This window comes from Octopus bimaculoides, chromosome 5, assembly GCF_046866305.1.
Source record: "Octopus bimaculoides isolate indiv1 chromosome 5, ASM4686630v1, whole genome shotgun sequence".
Classification (NCBI taxonomy): domain Eukaryota; kingdom Metazoa; phylum Mollusca; class Cephalopoda; order Octopoda; family Octopodidae; genus Octopus; species Octopus bimaculoides.
In genome coordinates this window covers 65981149-65990258 of record NC_142932.1, presented here as the reverse complement: position 1 = coordinate 65990258, position 9110 = coordinate 65981149, and positions in this window count along the sequence as shown.

Below are 9110 nucleotides of genomic sequence, written 5' to 3'. Positions count from 1 at the left end.
AGTGTGAATAACAGAGGCAGAAGGGAAGGGGGAAAAGAGAGAGGATGAGGGAAAGAAACAAAAGGAGTGAGGAGAAGGAATGACAGATAGTAGGGAGTGGAAGAAAGACAGATAGGGTAAGCAAAGAAGGTTATAGTGGGATAGAGAGAAAGAAAGGAAACAGTGTGTAGTTGGAGAAATTATATATAAATGTAAGAACTTACTGTGGTCAAAGTCGCATGGTGTTTGAATGTAGATAAATAAAACAAAAAAATACACATTGTGTACAGGACACCACCAATGAGTGAAAAAAAAATATGTATATATGAATATTGCCTCCAAACCACATGGTTCTGGGTCCAGTCCCCTGCATGACACCTTGGGCGACTGTCTTCTGCTATAGCCTCAGGTAGTCCAAAGCCTTGTGAGTGGATTTGGTCAACAAGAACTAAAAGAAACCTATTGTATATATATATGCATGTGTTTGTTTGTTTGTGTGTGTGTGTGTGTGTGTGTGTGTGTGTGTGTGTCTTAGTATCTGTGTAATGACTGTAACAAGTAAAATAAACTTCAGGAAGGCATGTAAATGTGAAAAATATGTTGAAACACATTTGAAATGGATTTCTTTAACAGTACCCATATTTCCTTGGAAGTACCTACTTAATGAAATTGTAGCAGAACCAGAGAAAGAAACAAAACTTTGATGGAAGCTTACTTTGACAAAATTCAGGAGTGGCATCTCCATTACCCTGTGTATACAATCCCACTACAAAGTCAAATATGAAGCTATCGATGGTCAAATTGGAGACGAAATATCAAAACTAATGACTGACAATATAGCAGAAAAAATGTGAGAACTATGGATCAGAGATATCTCGAAAGAAGAAAGCAGATCAAGAAAGTTATGGCAGCAGAAACAATTATTTCTCAACAAATATGCTACAAATTATAGTAAAGACTCTAGAACTCTGAGAAATAGTATTAAGAGTGGGCAATCTCACCAACATAACATATGCCAGAACACATGGCAACATGAACACTTGTTTCACCATGAACTGAAAATTAACTACAGGAAGAACTCTTCCCTTTTTGTATGCAAACACCCTAATGCACACAATATGAACAAAAAGCACAAACAAGATAGATATTCCTTTGAATAGACCATTAGGAGTAGAAATAGCAAGAGATCATTTTCCAGACAGAGATTACCTACAAGAAACTTGGCAAGAAAACTAATCTAGATCTGAAAGTAAACCTAGATCATTTCCCCAGGTTGTTAAAAACAATACTAACAAGAAATTGAAAAATAATATACATAATACCAAAAACAAGACAGAAAACATAACGAAACCATGTAAAATACCACAACCAAAATGTAAAGTCCATCAAGCAAACACCAACAGGAACATAAATCATAAACAAAGAAAAATCCATTTTTTTAACATCAGGACAACAAACACCATAGAAAGAAAAATACCTAAGAGGAAACATACCCAAAACAACTGAACGTATAGATCCTAAAATAATTAATCTATCCAAAAGAGATCTTGACAATGATGAAATCCAACTTCTATCAAAAGGACTGAAATTCACACCTACACTAACAGTCAACCACCAAGAACTAAAGGAGGATATCCAAAATTTCTGCTGTAAGTTACGACTTGTAGAATTCTTCCCTAATAAAAGTAATGAGATTGATGAATCCCTAGTAAAGAATAAATCAAATTTCACCCCACCAAAAGGAAGAAATAACCAGTTTGACCAATATATTGATATCCTATCTAAATTTGTCCTTAAACACAATACTAATGTATGGCCAAATATTAACAAATCTGAAATGTCAGCACAAGCAGATAAAGGGAGTGCAATTGTTATTATGAATGCTGAATACTACAAGAATTTGGTTGAGGACACAACCTTCTATTGTGAAATACCTTCAAATATAGAGCACCACATCATGAAGAAGATCAACAACCTGGTTTCAAAACAGTACAACTCACTGATAATGAAAGAAACTACATCACCAATTTCGAACCAAAACCCATCAACTTCTACGAACATGTAGTAAAAGAAAAAGAAAGTGAGTACATAAAATTACTATATTCAAAAGACTTAAAATTTAGACCTATTATAGCTGATCCAGCATACCCTACCCACCATCTAAGCAATTCTATTGACATTGTTTTGAAACCACTATGTACCTACATACCCAGTTTCATACAGGATGACATCGACTTTCTGTTCCATCTTCCCAAAACAACAGTTTTGATGTGGCAGGCCTTTACACCGATATTCCACATGATTTAGGAATAAAAGCGATTAAATACTGAGTAGAAAAACATAGAGAAGTGATTCCCAACAGATTCACAGTGCCATTTATATTAGACACAGTCAGACTTATTCTGGAAAGCAACACATTCTTCTTCACTGGAAAGAATTACATTCAAATTAAAGGCACGGTGATGGGAATGAGGCTTACTCCCATTTACGCGAACTCTGTAATGGGATACTTAGAACAACAATTCTACCAAAAAGTAGAGGAAAAGTATAGCACTGAATTTAGAAAGTATATTGAAAAGGCATGTAAGAGATATTTTGATGACTGCTTCATAATCTGGACAGAATCTCTAAATACTCTGGAAGTGTTCAATATCCTGCTGAACAACCTACACCTGTCTCTCCAATTATGAAGGCGATGAGTAGTACCAAATTACCATTCCTAGATATAATGGTAATTAAAAAGGACACCTCCATTACCACAGATATATACTACAAACATACGGACACACATCAATACCTGTGTCATCCACCACATACAAAACACAGCATCCCATATTGCCTAGCCATTGTAGAAGATGCAAATATCAAGAACAAACACCTAACAGAACTAAGAGAATTTTTACTCAAACAAAAATACCTGTCTATACTTATAGAAAATGGCATGCAGCAGGCTATAAAAATACCCTTACAACAATTGAGAACAACCCCAAAAAAAGGAGAACAGGAACAAGTCATACCATTTATAGTGACACACAACCCATCTCACCAGAATATCTTCAACATTGCCAAAGCAAACCTACCAATCATTGCACAAAGTAATGAATTAAAAGGTCTGATTGCTGATCGAGCTATGGTTCTTAATAAAAAAGACAAACTTGAAAAAATTATTAACAAAGACAAAGTTTGACCTTAGCAACAAAGACCAATCATTCACTGTATCTAAATACAAAGATAGCCGATGTGGCATCGGACAATATATGAACACAAAAATATTCACAAATAAAAATATGAACCGCAAAAGCAGAAATTTAATTTACTGCATCAAATGCCTGAATTGTAAAGAACTATGTGGGTCAGACTGGAAATGCACTATCAGAATGTTCACGTGTGCACCGACAGCAAATTAGAGACAAAGATGTCGATCAGATACCTTTAAGTAATCATCTAGCAACATGTGGTTGGAAAATATTTATAAAATTTCCATTCCACAAACTACACAGTCCAAGAGAAATTGAGAGAAAAATCAAAGAAAAGAACATTATTGATAAATTCCAACCCAAGCTAAGTAAGCAATAATAATACTTAGAGATACTGTTTCTACTGCTACAATCACTACCTCTGACAACGACAACAATACTGAAGGTTCTCATGATGATAGCAGGAAAATTCTTGCTAGGTCAAGAAAATAGTCAGTAAAAATAATCTTATTTAGGGTTTAAAGTTCTATTACTACAGCTACTCCTACCACTACCACCAATGACAACAATGATAAAGGCGATGACAATTGAAATGTAAAAATCCTTGGGAAATGTAGTTTACAACATTTCTAAAAATAGTCAAACAATTACTGCTTTAGCCAGGGTAAAAATACAGGTCTCTAGACATGTTCAACAAACCACCAAACACCGATCAACTGAAGTAATTTAGTGAAGCTACACACTGATTGGTCAAAATACCGATTGCAAAACTTAACATTCTGGAGCTTATACAAATGTATTTAAGGCACACATTTTAGCCATCTCACTACAGTTGTAAATTGTAAAACATAACTATCATCACTACTATATGAACCTGAAGATTGCATAGTTTAATGCATGAAAGTACTAGTTCAATCACAAGAACACTTAATATTCTATCATTTCATTATATTATCTTACTAGCAGAGATACCCAGCATTACTTGGGATTGCAATGGCATAGTTTTTTATTGTTTTACTTGTTTTGGTCATGTGACTGCGGCCATGCTGGAGCACCACCTTTAGTCAAAGAAATTGACCACAGGATTTATTCTTTGTAAGCCTACTACTTATTCTATTGGTTTCTATAGCTAAATGGCATGGCTAAGTTATGAGAATGTAAATGCAGTAACATAGGTTGTCAAGCAATGGTGGTGGGACAAGCACAGACAAAGAAACACACACACATATACATATATACATATACATATATAAATATATATATACATATATATATAAATATATATATACAGGTGACCAAGTTTGTAGTGGGGGAGGGTGCACTGAAAGTGTAGCTGCTAGAATAAGAATAGCCTGGGCAAAGTTCAGAGAGCTCTTACCTCTGCTGGTGACAAAGAGCTTCTTTCTCAGAGTAAAAGGCAGACTGTATGACGCATGTGTATGAACAGCCATGCTACATGGCAGTGAAACATGGGCTGTGACTGCTGAGGACATGTGTAAGCTCACAAGGAATGAAGCCAGTATGCTCCGATGGATGTGTAATGTCAATGTGCATACTCGACAGAGTGTAAGAACCCTGAGAGAAAAGTTGAACCTAACAAGCATCAGTTGTGGTGTGCAAGAGAGATGATTGTGCTGGTATGGTCATGTAGTGAGAATGGATGAGGATAGTTGTGTGAAAAAGTGCCACACCCTAGCGGTTGAGGGAACCTGTGGAAGACCTGTGATGACGTGGTGAAGCATGACCTTTGAATATTAGGACTCACCGAGGCAATGACTTGTGACCGAGACCTTTGGAAATATGCTGTGCGTGAGAAGACCCGGCAAGCCAAGTGAGACCTAAATCCAAGGCCTCTGCCAGGGGTGTAGCCAGCCCACTTATGCGTACCTTCCTTCATTGGACACTAAACTCTGCTTGCGAAGACCTGTTGAGGCAAGTGAAATTGAAATCGAATTAAATTCGACGACTGGCACCCATGCCAACGTCTCCTTTATTACATACTAAACTCTGCTTGCGAAGACCTGTTGGGGCAAGTGAAAGCGAAATCGTGATGGCACCTGTACCAGTGGAATGTTAAGAGCACCGTCCCAGTGTGATCGTTGCCAGAGCAGCTGTTTGGCTTCTGTGCCAGTGGTACATAAATAGCACCATTTGAGCATGATCGTTACCAGCGTCACCTACCTGGCACTTGTGCCGGTGGCACGTGAAAAGTCATTTGAGCGAGGTCGTTGCCAATGCCGCTGGACTGGCTCCTGTGCAGGTGGCATGTAAAATACACCATTTTGAGCGTGGCCATTGCCAGTACCATCTGACTGGCTTTCGTGCTGGTGGCACGTAAAAGCACCCGCTACACTCTTAGAGTAGTTGGCATTAGGAAGGGCATCCAACTGTAGAAACTGCCAAATCAGATTGGAGCCTGGTGTAGCTATCTGGTTTGCCAATCCTCAGTCAAATCGTCCAACCCATGCTAGCATGGAAAGCAGACGTTAAACGACGATGATGATGATATATACATATATATATACACACACACACACTCATATATATATACACACACATGTATATACATATGGCTAATTCTGGGGAAAATTGGTTGCCCAGAAAAGTTTATAAACATGGTCAAGGCTTTGCATCAGGATATGAGAGCTAGGGTTAATTTTGGTGGTAGGCTTTCTGAATCTTTTGCTGTGGAAAATGAAGTAAAGCAGGGAGACCTTGATGCACCCACCCTCTTTGCAATATACTTTGCCGTTGTGGTGTCACATTCCTTTCAAAACTCTGAGGAGGGTATCTACATAAAATATCGAACAACGGGGAATGTTTTTAATTTGACCCGACTGAAGTTTAAAACGAAGGTTTTTACTTCACTTATTAGGGAACTTTTGTATGCTGACGATTGCGATCTGGTTAGTCATTCTGAATCGGGTCTGCAATCCCTTGTATCTGCATTTGATGCAGCTTGTGATGATTTTGGCCTGACCATCAATCTGAAAAAAACAGTTGTAATGTATCAACCTGCGTATGGTGCTGTTTGTAACCTCCCTAAAATTTTTGTTAAGGGAAAGTTACTTGAGGTTGTCAATTCATTTGTCTACCTGGGAAGCTCTGTTCAAGATGATGGAAATCTTGATACGGAAATACACCTGCGAATTCAAAGGGCAGCAAAAGCATTTGGTGGCTTGGAGTCACGCGTCTGGCGCCAGCGACATATAAATAACAATACAAAGCTGGCTCTTTACAAATCATTTGTCTTAACATCCCTATTGTATTCCTGTGAAACTTGGACCTGTTATGAAAGGCATTTTAAAATGTTAGAAAAGTTCCACCAAAAATGCCTTCGTCATATTTTAAGAATTAAATGGAATTCTTTTACTCCAAACACAGATATCCTTGCATCTGCAGGCATCCCCTCAATTAAAGCCATGATTTTGAGGAACCAATTGAGATGGTGTGGTCATATTGTTCGAATGGCAGATGAACGCATGCCGAAACAGCTGTTTTATGGTGGGCTTGCAGAGGGGAAACGTTATCGGCATAAACCTAAAAAAAGGTTTAAGGATGGCATAAGGACTGCTATGAAGTCAATTGGAATGGCCCCAAAAGATATAGAAGTCCTCGCTTCAGATCGAGTTGGATGGCGAACAAGGGTGTGGAGTGGAGTGAAAGCATTTGAAGAGGCCAGGATTATGCAAGCAGGGCTCAAGAGACATTTAAGGAAAAATGTAAAGACTGAGAAGGTGAATGACAAGGACCTTTTTGTGTGCACAGTCTGTGACAGACCATGTCTGTCCTTGGCTGGCCTCAAATCTCACCTGCGAACCCATGGAAAACAAACCTCATCCAGCTATTCTGATTATATGTCTGTGCACACGTTTGAATGTGGTGTGTGCCAGAGGGTTTGCAAATCCAATGGGGGTCTTAAAAGACATGTTAGGATCCACAATGAGCAGAACTTACTTGCAGGTATTGGTAGTGCAAATCAGAGGTGCAATCTGTGTGGGTGTTTTTTTCAAAACACTGTCTGGTTTAAAAAGCCACATCAGACGCCATGAAAGGGCTAAGGTGTAGGTGCAGGAGGTGGTCAAACTCTGTTTAAGGAGTAGACAACCACCATATACATATGTATATATATAATTAATTTGATTAATTAATTTAATCTAATTAAATTCAATCATGAATTTGCATGATTTTTATATCTCCATACGAAATGATTGTCTGCATGAATCAAAATTCTCTTATATATTTTAACAACTTGTCTTCTCCATTTTTAACTGAATTGATGAGTTTTATGGGATTTCTTTCCATAAATTCACCACACATCATATACAAGTATTATTTTCATATTTACAAATTTACGCCTGTAAACTACCAGCAAAATATGAAGAATCAACATTAGAAATCTTTTTTGGAAACCTCCAAATTAAAGGACGAATCTACATTCAACCTTTTCACACCTATAAACATATATATCTATATACATATATAGGTAAGCAGAGTTAGCAGTTGGAATAACCGTCTAAGGAATAAGAATATCCGTTCTTACTACCAGTATCATTTACCTATGCTATTCCTGGGCATGGGTATGCAAGTACACTATGCTCATAGGGTACAGGTAATAACTGAATAAACAAAAGTTTATCAGGAATCAAATTTAACTACGCAGAAAATGGAGATAACTTTTGATCAACAAACAAATTGACTAACATAGGTTGATTATTTTTTAATACAAAACATGACATAACATTACATAGCGTTTCTTAAGGCTGTTTCACCTTCCAATGAAAATTCCCCAAAAAATATTCGCCATATCTTTAGCACATTCTATCCAGTACATGGAGCTTCATCAGATTGAATACAAATATATAAAATAAAATAATCAAAGGGAAGAGGAAAGAACAGTGCATCGAGATGAAGCTGGCAGGTTCAATATATAAGAATCATACCATTTTGCTAGCTCATTTACGTGTTCACTCTTTTGCCTATTGGGTTCAAGTTGCAAAATGGTATGATTCATCAATGTTAGTCAATTTGTTTCTTTGTTCATCAAAAGTCAAAAGTTTTCTCCATTTACTGCTTATTTAAATTACACACACACACACACACACACACATATATATATATATATATATATATAAACATTTTAGAGGTAATACTTGATAATTGCAAGCACCTGTATATGCCAGATAGTGGCCGAGGTGAAAGAATAAATTATAACAAACCACAAAGGATTCCACGGTACACGTGTTTCAAGCTTTATAGTCGTTGCATCATTATATTGGTATATAATTGATAGACAGGATGGTATAAAGCTATCTTCAGCCGCAAATATATTCTTTCCCAAGTATTATATCACAAAGAAGAAGTCACCAAGAAAAAAGTAAAAGAGAGAGAAACATGAGAGAGAAAAAGTGGGAGTTCACTTGGTATTGTCCATTGTAATATCCATTGTAATATCTTTATCCTTTAAGTTGATACATTTACATAAAAGTTCATCGGTATTCTGAAATCTGTCCATATTGTGCCACAATTCAGGGTAGAGTGAATGCTAAATAAACATAACTAGCTTATATGAGCTAGAAGGAGAGGGTCCCAAAAAGGAAGAAGTTGGAGGTTAAAAACAATATAAAAGAATATAAAAAATACACAAATATTAATACAAAAATAATAGAAGTTAAAAGGGGGGGGGGTGTAATATAAGAATAAGAAAAAATTCGGATAGTAAAGTAAGATGCATATAAACTATTTAGAAGGGTTGGAGAAAGGTGGTAAATATAAAAGTAAAGAAATAAAATGAAATGACAGGGGTAATAAGAAGGGGGATAAGAAAAAACCTAAAAGTAGAAAAAGAGAAATAAAGATAAATAAAGATAGATAAAGAGATCTAAAAGGATGAGTTCATAAATGACAGATATACATGATGCTGTGTGGACCAAG